Genomic DNA, 14679 nt, shown 5'->3' on the forward strand with positions numbered 1-14679 from the left:
AATAGTCCTTACATGTATAATGATAATTATATGTATCAACCAAGTTGGAGGATAAAAGTTTTTGAAAAATTACTGAGGACGCTTATAGTTATTTCAATGTTGAAATGCTATTGTTTCTTTATTTTTAGCTAAAAATCAAATTGCTGTATTAATATTCACCTGATGCTGAGCTCGATGCAGTTATTTTTTAAACAAACTCTGATGAAAAGACATCATTGCTATAGCATTTCTAACATTCAAGCAGTCTCGTGTGACAAGCATCTTCAATAACATCCCAAAAAAATTATCTTCAAAAGTTGACTTGGTTGAGTATACATACCATTGTACTGTTTTTGTTTAAAATATAATTTTTCTAATACAATTTGTAGTGTCATTTATTTTTAAAAAGTTTAGTTATTTTGAGAAAGACCATGTATGTATGCATATATAAGTTTCATTTTATTATTGACCTGCAATAATTATTTTTGTTTATATTTTCTGGATGTAATAGAATTTTATCTAAAATAATTATTTTGTTTACATAGGCAAATAGGAATGTTTTTCTGGCTTTTATAATTGGTATCATTGTTGGTTTCATTCTTAGCTATTTTTTTGTAACTCTTGAAGCTGATCCAATCTCAAATGGGATTAATACTGAAAGTCTTAAGACTGTAAGTCACAATATTATTAATACTTGCAAAGCCCTGACAGAAGGTAAAATCAATAATTTTATAGAAGATCTTATTAAAATCTATATTTCAATTTATTGCTTATATTTTAATCAGGTGTTTTGTTTCCAGTGAATACTACGCTAAATGAAATTAAAGCACGTACTGCAGTTGATAAGAAAATTATGGAACACTTTGTAGAACAGCTTTTTAAGGAAGATTCTGCGAATATAACGAATAACAAACCTTCTATTACAGCAAAATCTTTCAATTTTGATCCACATTCGTTGGATCAAGTGTCTCAACTTCAAGTATCTCTACATGTATTATCATCATTAGCACTTATTCATGATAAAAATAGTTCTTTGAAAAACGAAATAAATGAAATACTGGATATTGTGAACGGTACAAATGCATTTCATGAAAACTTGATATTATTTAATAATACACAAAACGAGTACAATTCTCTGGCCTTGAAGTAAGTAGTAATAAAATAATGAAATTCACAAGAGTTCTCTCATTTCTAAATTATAAATTCTTGTACATTTAAATCTACAAAAATAGTGATATACAAAAATTGCGCCAACTAAGAATAAAAATTTGTACAAGATAAATAGTAAAAAAAATTTTAATTAAAAAAACTTGGCGCTGCCAATTTTATTAATATATTGTTCAACTTAAAAGTCTAAATTTTCAAATCCAGAAGATCTTAAGAGAATTAATAATAAATGTCCAGCAATTATATTTGCTGTTAAACATATATTTAATTGGAATATATGTCAATTTTATTGGCAGCGCCAAGTTTTTTTAATTAAAATTTTTTTTACTATTTATCTTGTACAAATTTTTATTCTTAGTTGGCGCAATTTTTGTATATCACTATTTTTGTAGACAATATGACAGTTGGATACAATTAGTGCATGAACTTGGCGCCCTTTTTTTACCTTTTTTTAAAAAGGTAAGTTTTTGGGGATTATATCACTTCTTTTTTTAAATTTGCTAAAAGATATTATATTAAAAAAAGTATGTATATACATATATATATATAGGTGTATTCTTTTAATATATAAGCAAATTATATAAAAATATATATAGAATAAGTATATATAATATACATTATATATATATAATATATATTATATATATATATATATATGTACATATATATTTTATATATATATATATATAATTAATATATTATATTTATATTTATATTAGCTTATAAAATAACAAAGATTTGGAAAGAAAAAACATTAAAAAATTATTAATGTAATTCTTTCTTATACTTATTCTTACATATAGAAATATAAATTAATATTAATATTTTAAAAACAATTAATCTAAGTATTTATTATTTAATTTTTTAATTTGACATTACTCCAAAAAATGCGGTTAATTTTATTAAAATGCTACATGTCACTAATGACACATATGATATGACACATGTCATTAATATCGATATTGAAAAGCGTCGCTAGCGCAATCTTCTGTCGAGAGTAGGAAAAGGACGTTTTCTCTTTCTATGTGTTGTGTACATGTGCGTCGATGACGACCATGATGATGACGACCATGATAATGATAAAGACGTTTCTTAATTGAAAATTTTCATATTTCGAGTTTGCATTATATCTCCGTTAATAGATCACGCAGCGCAAAAATAAAGATACTTTCTTTATACAATTCAAACTCGCTCTATCGATTAAGACTAGTAAGAATTCGATCCGTTCAGCCGTTATTGAAATCCGATAATCTAAGTTACTCTCAACTGTCCGACTCGCGTATAGATACACGGAGTGCCGCGCAATGCTTCGCATGAACTTGGCGCGAGACACTACCGTGTCTCTTGATTATTATATTTTATATTTCAGAATTTTGCAACATGACAGTGACAAAATACATGTTGCTTCTAAATTATTTCTCTCTAATTTGATAAAAAAAATGAACGACTTAAGTGTGCGCTATAAATATACTAAACAAAGACACAAATTGATTAAAAAATTATGTGACTTGAAAAATATATTGCCTGATGATGAATTGTTGAAACAATTAATCGAAAATAACCAGCTTTTCAAAAATTATGATAAATCTTGTTCTTCAAACTATTTATCAAAAAAATTGAATCCAAAAACGTTTGAAAAAAGGAACACAAAAATAAATAAAAATAGATCAGGGAAGGAACAAATCAAGGAAGTCGATAATATAGTTCATACAAGATACGATAAAGAGAAGAGCCAGGAAATTTATGATGGAAAGAATTCTTTAAGTAATGAAACAGTTAAGAATGAACATTATACTATCACAAAGTAAGTAATAACATTTTTTTTATTTCCATTATAATTCACATTATAATTATCATTGTGTATATTTAAATTATCGTATTATATACTAAGTTTTCCCAAAATGCTAGTGATAAAATACATAATACTTCTCAGCTATTTCCATCAGACTTGAAAGAAAAAATGAATAGAAAAATGTTGAAGCACATGTGTACTAAATATAATGAAAAAAGACACAATGTATGGTTAAAAAATAAGCATCATAAGGATAGTAAATTCTTAGAACAACCAACAGAAAATGAAGAAAACAATAAAGAGTCATTTAATTGGTGTATAAAAGAGAATGATTATTTACAATCAATTGGAATACAAAAAGACATGTCAAAAGATAATTTCGATAATATTTTAATACAATTATTAGATGTATGTCCATTTTCAACCAATTCTTGTCCAGGATTTAATGTTAATGATGTACCTGTAATGCCTACCACATTAAGTGTAAGTTATAAATCTATATAATCTATATAATAAATTATTGATTTCTTATATATATACAGGGTGACCCATTTTAACTTAGGCAGCCAAATAACTCGAAAAATAAGCACACTACGAAAAAATGGTTAGAATCAAAATTTCGTCATTTCGAGGGGGACGTACAATGACGTTAAAATCAGCCCCCCCACCCTTCCCCCTGGGCGGTGAGGGGGGGCAAGTTTGAAATCTTAAATGGAACCCCCTATTTTTCATTGCATATTCTTGTAGCTTATCTCGAGAGCTTTCCAAAACACTATAATTAAGTACCTTTTTATTAAGTACTTTTTGAGTTATAAGGCTTGAAATAATTTCTTAATTTTACATAAACCATAAAATATCTAGTAAACCATTCATTTTTCGATTATCTTACCTTCATACTTTTATGTACAAAATAATGAGAGGAATTAATTGGTGTAAAGAAAATAATGAGAGGAATTAATTGGTGTAAAGAAAACATTGTTTCTAAGAAAAAATATGTAATTTGCAATTAACAATTCCATATTTTTTCTTAAAAACAACTGTATGTTTTCTTTACACCAATTGATTCCTCTCATTATTTTGTACATAAAAGTATGAAGGTAAGATAATCGAAAAATGAATGGTTTACTAGATATTTTATGGTTTATGTAAAATTAAGAAATTATTTTAAGCCTTATAACTCAAAAAGTACTTAATAAAAAGGTACTTAATTATAGTGTTTTGGAAAGCTCTAGAGATAAGCTACAAGAATATGCAATGAAAAATAGGGGGTTCCATTTAAGATTTCAAACTTGCCCCTCCTCACCGCCCAGGGGGAGGGGTGGGGGGGCTGATTTTAACGTCATTGTACGTCCCCCTCGAAATGACGAAATTTTGATTCTAACCATTTTTTCGTAGTGTGCTTATTTTTCGAGTTATTTGGCTGCCTAAGTTAAAATGGGTCACCCTGTATATAGATTTCAAATTAGAAGAAGAAAAAGAAACAGAGAAGAGAAGAGTGCAAAAATTTTGATATAATATATAAAAATAGTGCATTTACAGAGAGAGAAAAATTTAGAGAAATATCATATAGTATGTAATTTCAACTCAAGTTACATGTTAATATAAATTAAATTTTTTTAGTGTAAAACAAAGAATCGTATTGCTAATTCTAACAACAAACATGATACAAATAGTAAAGAATCTGTATTGGATTATGAAAATTCTGGAAAAGTTTTGTTTGAGAAGAATAAACCAAAACAAAAGGATTACTTTAAATCGAGTGATTCCATTAAAAAGATTCTTAATAATGATGATAAGAATATAAAACGAAAAAAGAAGAAACTCCCTCGGAATGAAATTAAGAATCGTATGTCGGAGCATCCCAATGATTATCATAAATCTAAACAGTCGTTTAACAGCCGCGTAACAAAGCAAAATAACCAGGATTATATAAATATGGATTGGCAGAGCGATAATAAAAGGTATTAATTTGAAAAATAAAATTTAAGAAACAAATAATACAGATATAAGTTTCTTATGTTGAAAAAGTATGTTTGCTATACTTAAGGCATTATAGCTTCTAATCCTTATATCTTTAACAAATAATACTCTTCATTCTCGCAGATTTAATACGCGCAGGAAGCAACGGCGACGTAGCGCCGATTGGTATTTTCGAAGAGTATTTTCTCGTAGGAAAGCGCGAAGACACGCGGAAAAATTATATCAACAGATAATCAAGGGGACTTGGCGATTCGGGAACATTTGAATACATCGAAAATAAAATGTATATTATCGAGATTTAGACATAGATAATAGATTTGAAAATGTATACAATGTGTTAAATGTATGGGATATTTTTGTGTAAGCTTTTATACAATGTTCCATTGGATATGTTAATTATTTTTTAAATATTGCTGGAATATCTAAATGATTCCTGAAATATTTATATATCTGTATATTCGTAAATTTTACATATTATTTTGTGTTTTATAAACATACTTATGATTAATGAAAAGAGATTCCAGATAAAAGAAATTAGTATTTTAAATAAAAATTATAATATTTCATGCTTCACCAAGAAGAAGAAATTTTATTAAAAAAATACTTAAAGTATAATAAGAGGCATTCGAAACATATGTAAAATGATTATATAATATTAGCATATTAATAGTATTATATAAAAGCTTCACACTGTAATGTGATATGACATTTTTTTATCTAAATAGTTATAATTTTGTATCTTGTTAGTATTTGAATCTCACTTAATATACGTAAGATATTAGGAAATAACAGATAACATTTTTATTGATCTAATTTCGTGATGTGACATAAAGTGCTCATCAAGAAATATTAATCATAACAAAATGATGCTGTGGTTTGTACCAAGTGGTCACTGACAAAGAAATGGTGCTCTCTCAAAGAGATATTTCTTTGCGACAAAGTTATTTTAATCAAAATCGCGTTTGTGAATAGTCGATTTTCCGTGTATAGACAAACAAATTTTGCAACTTTAAAAGTACAAGTTATGTGTAGATCAATAAAAAAAATAAAAAATAGATTATATCTTTTGTAAGAATATATGTATTATAGGAATGTAAGATAAATAAAATATAAAACGTAACAAAACATAAGTGAATATGAATTGTAATATGCTAAAACTAATAATAAGAATCAACATGATTAAAATAAATATTTAATATATGGTATGTTGCATTTTTATAAATATAAAATATTAATATTTATTAAAATTTAATATTTTTATATTCACGTTGCGCAAATGGTGCTGATTATATGTTTCACTTATACTCCACATTTTTCACAAACGATTGGAAATCTCTCTGATTTCTCATCAGTCGATCATTTATTAATTATATATGTATATAAACAAATAAAAATGCAAACTATTATTTTAAAATTCAAATATGTTTGGTCCGTTATTCTATTTATATTCTTATTTTATATCCTTTAATCTTTTATTCCTTATAATCTCATGACATCTCTGTTCATCGTCATATATGTCATATACATATTTTCTATATAATATTTTTTTAGTGATATTTTTTCATCCTAAAATCTTATTTTTCGATTTATTCGTCTGATCGTCTTATCGTTCGATTTATTATTCTGAAAAATTAAAATTTGTGTTAATAGAAAATATTTTTAACAAATAATTACACTTAAAATATTTATATATACTTTGTATTATAGTTTTATTCTGAAAATTATCTATCAATATTCAATATAGTTTTACGTGTTCTTTTCATCCTTTATTTCTTTATTTAGCGTGTGTGTAAGTGTAAATCTACGCGACAGATCTCTTTCCCACGAGATTTATGTGAAGAAGGAATTTATTAACACAGAAAAGAACAAATATAATATAAATAATATTTTATAAGTAAAGGAATTAAATTTAAAGTTGTACGATAATGTAATGATAAACAAACCGCATCTTTCAAATGTATAATTAAAATGTTTACCACTTAAAATTTAAAATGGATAAGGAAAAAACATAAAAATATTATTTCGCATAACAGAAAAAAAATTAAATTTAATTAACGATCTTGTCAAATTTAAACTTCTGCAGATATAAAAATATAATTGCAATATTGTAAATCGATTCAAGTATACGATGAATATATTTCGTCGATTGAAAATTATTTTGAAGAAAAAGATTCTAGCTATCGAAAAAAAAATAGAAAACAATCCATTAATCCAAAGAAAGAAAACTTGTTACAGCAAATGAAGATGAAAATAAAAACAGCAATCATGATCCACTATGGCATTCTCTAGTCATCGAAACAGATATCTATTTTGACACCTTGATATATGATGCGTGTGTTACTCCACGAAAAGAAGATATTTATTTTCATCCAGCGCAAAACCCGTGAGACATCGATTGCGTCGATTGAAACTTTCTTTTAATTCTATGAATAAGACACAAAAAATAATTAAACTAAAATCGAAAGGAATTAGGCTCGTTATGTATCAAACAACAAGATAAGAAAACTGGCGTATCCGAGCCATAGCGGATGGTAATGCCTAAAAATACTTTAATTGTACGCGAAAATGTAAACGAGAACAAGACATATGCATATATTTTACTTAGTGCATTTACCAAGATATATAGAAAAAATAATTATTTTATTAGCTTTGCACGTATATATTTTATGGATAAACGTTTTTATTGCGATTGTACATGATAAAGGATCCTTACATACGTTAAATTTAATATGGGGTATATATAGGATATATAGAGTTCTGATTTCTAAGATTTTCTTTGTGAATATTTTCATAATTAAATGTAATGTTTACATACATAATATTTCCTCATAATGTTGAACATATAATATACATAACAATTTTTTTCGATTTTATCCACTGTATCATCTTGTTACACTCTTGCAATATCCTCGTTATTTTTTAAATACTCAGTAGGTTCCAACTTAAAATTATGTATCAAAGGGGCTATCATAGCTTTTACCATCAGCTTGATGATGAAAGCTATGATAGCCCCTTTAATACATAATACTTGGAACCTGTTGAGTATTTAAAAAATATTCCTTTATTATTTGATATAATAATACGTCCTGAGCAAACTGAGACGTTGACCTACAATTCGAAGTTTATGATAAATTATTGATACGAGAAACGAAAATCGCGATCAATTCACCTATGCAATTTCTTGATCCTGCACTGAATGGTATATAAGAATAAGGATGATGATTCTTTCTCTTTTCGAGTAAGAATCTGTCCGGATCATACACTTCTGGATTTGGCCAAAAATTAGGATCTCTGTGAACTCCGTAAATATTAAGAAGTATGGACGTTCCAACGGGTACGATATATGATTCTGAAAATTATTATAAAATTGAAAAATATTAAAATTTACGAAAATGAGTGCTTCTTTGAGAAAAATAAAATATAATATTGTATTCTTAAAAATAAAATATAATATTGTATTCTTAAAATACTAATTAATCTTACTTTACATTCAATAATATATACTTCATATTATGTAACATATTCAAAAATATATGCAGCAAAAAGTGACTAATTACGTAATTTTACAACATTCCCAGTCTTGCGTAATATAAAATTCACGCTCATAAATTTATCATATTTAGACAGATGTTTAAAAGAAGCGATATAATCGTATCGCTTCCTTTAAACATCTGTCTAAATATGATAAATTTTGTAATAATCTCATGTTAAGTTTTCCTCCGTTCTCTTGCATCACAGTATCGACTTCAGCTCTTACACGCTCCTGTGTCATCAATAATATAATGAAAATGTATTTCTTAATTCTGATTTTTAGTGCACAGATAAAAATAAATTGTTAATAAATCAAAATTTCCATTTATTTTAAATACGATTAAATCTCTTCCGAATATCTAATATATCTAGGAAAAATATATCGTAACAAGAACTTGATATCTTTATTACTTTGAATAAAAATCTTCACAATATATTGCGGAAAATAGGTACCTGGATATCTTTGTGTTCAGCTAGGAGTAGTAAAATAAACATTAAACTCGCCCCTGTAGTATCATGACCCTATAATCATCATCATATTGTTATACATATTTATATATCATGTACAAAAAAATGAAAAAAGGTGACAAATACATACTCCGAATATAAAAGTGTTGACTTCTTCTCTGATATCCAAATCAGTTAGAGAATTTTCTCGAGATGCCGCTATTAAAAGATCCAACATAGCAATCGCCCTCCTTGATCAAGATATCAACAAATTTATTCAATATATTGAAATGGAATGCAGGTGTTAACATCCTTCGCCGCGACTTCCACTTAATCGCTAAAATGGAAACAAAATAAAATAACATTGTGCTATAAAAGAAAAATTGCAAGTATCAAGTAGATGTAATTATTATTTTGTAATTAACTTTTTATAAATTACTAAATAGAAATAAATTAATAAGAATATAGAATATATAATAATAATATAAATATATAATATATAATAATAATATAAATATATAATATATAAATATATAAAAATGTATAATATATAATATATAAATTAATATTAATTAAATCTATTACTGATAGTACAATCTATTAGTGATGATTTTTTATTTAAATACTAACTAAATTATAACTAAATTATCTCTCTTATTTCTGTTTATGACAATATGAACATGCATCACGGTAAAATTATCTCTCAATATCTCATCTACAAATTTTTTTTTAAATTATTAGTTTTTAACAAAGAGGTTGTATACATTCACCATTTAAGATAATATTCAAGTCTAATTTTAACATTTTATTTGATTTTCTGTGACAGATCGGCAACAAATTGTAACAGAAAAATATGTACTTATACATATATTAACGTTATATTACCTGTGCTAGTGAAGAGACCTGTATTTAACCAAGGATGAAACACGTCATACACACGACTTTTTTCGTTGTGCTCAGTGTTGCTTAATATCGTCTGAAATAATCGGAAACAGGAAAAAATATACAGTGAATCATAATGGTTGTAACAACTTTTTACTATTAGAGATCAATTACTGACTGCAACTATAATCGATTGAATGATTCATAGATGACAGCTGCTTGGATCGACCGTGTCTGCCGTAACGTACAAGCGATTTAAATACTGTGAATCAAATAATATACATATTCTATGGATACTTTTCTAATATATTTAACTCTTTTATGTACATATTTTTCTTTCTACACGGTTTTTTTCTAAAAACGCGATTTCTTATTATTATGAAACGTATCTGCCACATAAAAATATCTTTTGCATTCGTGTATTTTTTAATACGATTTTTTTAAAATAATGGTTTTTTAATACATAGAATTTGACGGCAATTTTTTTCATTCTTACACAAATCATTTTAACGCGTAAAAAGAGTTGGATTGGTAAAGACACAAAAGTATTCTTTTTTTATTTAAAAAATGCGTAATTCTGCTTTCTACAAGAATTATTCTGCTTATTATTAATTTTCTAAGTTATAACTTTTACATTCTTAATATCTACAGCAGAATATTTCTTGTAGAAAGTAGAATTACGTATTTTTTTATAATATTTTTTTAGCCTCTTATAATATTTTATTTGCATTCAAATCCACATCTTGACTTAAAAAAAGTAATTTGCTTGACATGGAAAAATCTTTATAAGCTTATACCTACATAGACTATATAGACCTATTTATATAGACATTTTTAGGCTTGTAAAAATGAATGATGAACAACTTATTGAATTAGTGCGTCAATATCCCGTGCTATACGATTTATCGCATCCTAAATATAAAAAACTGAGCCATCTTGAAAATCATTGAGTTCAAACTGATCAAACTATACGGATATATGTGAATAATCATCACTGATACATTACGGATGTTATTGACACGACATTGATACCGCACTCACACGTCACGGATATGTGTAAATAGAAATTGTATATTCCTGTATTTAATAATTGTGTTGTGCATAAAGTTATTTCTGTTCTTAAGAGTGTGAAGCAAAAACGCAACAAAAAAATATATATATATACACACATATTTTCTAAATAAATTTGCATTATTCTTGAAATATATGACACTATTTTTTTACCTAAATTTGCTTTGCCTCATGTATTACAATAAATAATTTTTTCCCTATTAATATTTTAAATGGTGATGGATAATTATTTATAAATTTTTTTATAACATTTAAAAATGTTTAAAAATAAATTTTATGGTTTATTTTATAGTTTTCATATAAAGTAATTTATGAATATTTTATTATAATTAATATTAACTATAATTAATTTTCAGATAAATATTTTTATCTTTTTATTATTACCATCAGAAACTCCGCCGAAGAAAATAATAAGCACTTATACGAGGCAGCACAATAACGAGCACAATAAGAGGAAATTCTTCTGGACCAGGCAGAATGTTTTCCATTTTAATAGAAATAGAAACAGTAGAACATTACGTAACATTAATATATAATCATATTACCATTTTACTGTTATCATTTTTCAGTAATATCATTTGTAATTGTTATATTAATTTTACTGGCAAGTATAAGTTATTACATCTTAAATTACTGTCATCATCGATGACAGTAATTTAAGATGTAATAACTTATACTTGCCAGTGAAATTAACACAACAATTACAAATGACATTACTGAAAAATGGTAACAGCAAAATGGTAATATGATTATATATTAATGTTACCTTCTGTTCTACTGTTACATTCTGTTACGGTTGCTTTTATTATGTCTTCCCCACCCAATCGTACTATAATAAATTCAAAAAAACACTATTTACATAATGCGTCCTTCAGATTAGAAAGTAAACGTATTACTTTATTGAAATAACAAGTCTCACACATAAAAGATTTCAAGAATTTTTCAGTTAAAACAAATTAGATAAGTTTTGATTTAAAATGCAATTTTTTTATAAGATTCTATACAATAATAATTTTATATTTTATGTTATATTTTAAATGATAATTTTCACTCTGCTATTTTTTAAAATTCTTTTAACTTAATGTTAGATTTTATCTATTTTATCTTTGAAGAAAGAAAATCAAATCTTTCAATAAAAATTCAGTCATTTTAAAAAAATTCAAGTCATTTTAAAAAAGTCATTTCAAAAAGTCATTTCAATCATTTAAAAAAATTCAAGTCATTTTAAAAAATTCAAGTCATTTTAAAATTTTAGAAAAATTCAAGTCATTTTAAAAAAAGATAAATATGAATGAAAATATTAACATAAATATCAACATAAATATTACTTTTGGTTCTCTCTCTCTCTCTCTCTCTCTCTCTCTCTCTCTCTCTCTCTCTCTCTCTCTCTCTCTCTTGTTCTAGGATTATATTATATAAACATTGTAGATGTGTATTGTATATATGTATGTTTACATACATGAAGATTAGATATGTACATATATGTATGTTTATATATATATATATATATATATATATATAAAGATACTGTATGTTTATATATATATATATATATATATATATATATAAACATACAGTATCTTTATATATATATATATATATATATATATATATATATATAAAGATAGTTATATAAGATAGTTATATAAAGATAGTTATATAAAGATAGTTATATAAAGATAGTTATATAAAGATAGTTATATAAAGATAGTTATATAAAAATAGTTATATAAAGATAGTTATATAAGATAGTTATATAAAGATAGTTTATATATATATATATATATATATATATATATATATATAAAGATACTGTATGTTTATATATATATATATATATATATATATATAAAGATATGTATGTTTATATATATATATATATATATATATATATATATATAAAGATTAAATGTACGAGGGTCGTTTGATAAGTTTGGTAAAAAATAAAACACGTTATTTTTTAAAAAATTTATGTAATTTCTTAATATAGTCTCCATCGAGGTCTATACACTTAGTCCATCAAATTTCCAATCTTTAATACCTTCGGAAAAGTAGGCTGATGAGGCGTCACCAAATGGATTGTGACGCAATTTCACAAAAATTTACCAAACTTATCAAACGACCCACGTATATATGTATATTTATATATGCAAAATTTGTCCCAAATCGCAACATGATTTCGGAAGAACAGCCGATAAATGATTGCTACACAAAAATACATATACATAAATACATAATACATATCATTTGACATTTAAAAAAGATAGGAATGATATTACAATTCCGATACTTATTTAGAGGTCCTAAATTCATATTTTAAGTTAGGACATATTTTAAATTAGAAATTTAATCTTGAAATAATTGTTACCGTATATGATATTTTTCGTATTCTCTACGTATGGAGATGGAGATGGAGATTGATTCGTCGATTAGTTTTTTAAATGTTAAAGTCATTCGATCGAAAACTAGACTAATTACAAACTGGTTCAGGAAACCTACATGGTCTGGGAGGTACATTAATTATTATTCGAACCACCCGCAAAAATACAAAATTAACACTATCTATAATTTAGTTGACCATGCTATTTTATTATCTAATGACTGCTTCAAACAAGAAAACATTAAGTTAGTGTATGACACCTTAATCAATAACTGTTTCCCAGAACATATCATCCATAGGCATATTCAAAAAAGAATTAATTTTTTAAATAATCGCGACCACAATGATACTATTGATGTGAATCCTACTCGTTTAAACAAGACTCATTTTATTACAATACCATACGTAGAGAATACGAGTCATGATCTGTACCGTCTTTTACGAAATAGTGGTTTTAACGTCGTTTACAAAATAACAAAAAAACTAAATAATTTAATTAGACGCGGTAAAGATAGCTTACATAATAATGACAAGACAAGTGTTGTATACAAATTAAATTGTAAAGATTGTAACTTATCATACATTGGGCAAACAAAAAGACATTTACGTACGCGAATGAAGAACATTGCAATAATATAAAGTTACATGAAACAAATCATTCAGTCATTAGCAAACATAGATTAGAATCGGGACATGAATTTGACTGGTCGAAACCCAATATTTTACATAGCGAAAAGTATGTTCGAAAGAGAGAGATCGCTGAGATGTTCTTTATCAAGAGATTTAATAACTTAATCAACCTACAGAAAGACACGGATAATTTAAACAACATTTATGACAAAATAATAAAGGTCACTTAGTTTTCGTCACTAAACTTTCGTTTTTCCTCTGGTTGTGTTTAGTTTCTTGACGAAGTCTCAAACGGACGCATCAGAATTTCTCTCAAATTCAAATCGAGTAAAAAAATAACGTTTTTTGTTAATGTGACTTGTGTAGTTTTTTGCAAGATTATCGTCTATGCCTGTCTCCTGATTATTATTGCATCGGTAAAATTGATCACACTTTATTTCGTTGTGCTTGTTATATTATTCAAACCGAAAATTAATTGTTTAATTTATTTATAAATCTTTCCAGTATATACTTGATAAGGACCACAACCATATGGTCGAAACGTCGTATTAATAAACAAATTTCTGGCTAGTTTGGTCGACTACATTTTTTTCAACGATCCTTGTGATTTTCTGACTAGCGACATTAGTTATTTTATTAATTTGAAATAACTTATACTTGCCAGTAAAATTAATATAACAATTACAAATGATATTACTGAAAAATGATAACAGTAAAATGGTAATATGATTATATATTAATGTTACGTAATGTTCTACTGTTTCTATTTCTATTAAAATGGAAAACATTCTGCCTGGTCCAGAAACATTTCCTCTTATTG

The 14679-nt window shown here is 25.9% G+C and overlaps 1 long non-coding RNA gene across 3 annotated transcripts; it reads right to left on the minus strand.

The window, feature by feature from the left end:
- Positions 1-6517: 6517 nt before the first annotated feature.
- Positions 6518-11461, minus strand: LOC112638753. 3 transcript variants are annotated; one of them, XR_003123151.1, is made up of 8 exons: positions 11234-11461; positions 9957-10040; positions 9782-9872; positions 9048-9233; positions 8903-8971; positions 8476-8681; positions 8088-8267; positions 7577-8026 (listed from the first exon to the last, which is right to left on the minus strand). It is a non-coding gene; the product is annotated as an uncharacterized LOC112638753 (long non-coding RNA). The 3 variants fall into 3 exon arrangements; XR_003123152.1 differs by lacking the exons at positions 7577-8026; positions 9957-10040 and adding an exon at positions 6518-6541 and having other exon boundaries at positions 11234-11460; XR_003123150.1 differs by lacking the exon at positions 9957-10040 and having other exon boundaries at positions 7658-8026; positions 11234-11458.
- Between the last annotated feature and the right edge of the window lie 3218 nt (positions 11462-14679).

Source organism: Camponotus floridanus, unplaced genomic scaffold, assembly GCF_003227725.1.
Source record: "Camponotus floridanus strain SB8 unplaced genomic scaffold, Cflo_v7.5 scaffold36, whole genome shotgun sequence".
NCBI lineage: Eukaryota > Metazoa > Arthropoda > Insecta > Hymenoptera > Formicidae > Camponotus > Camponotus floridanus.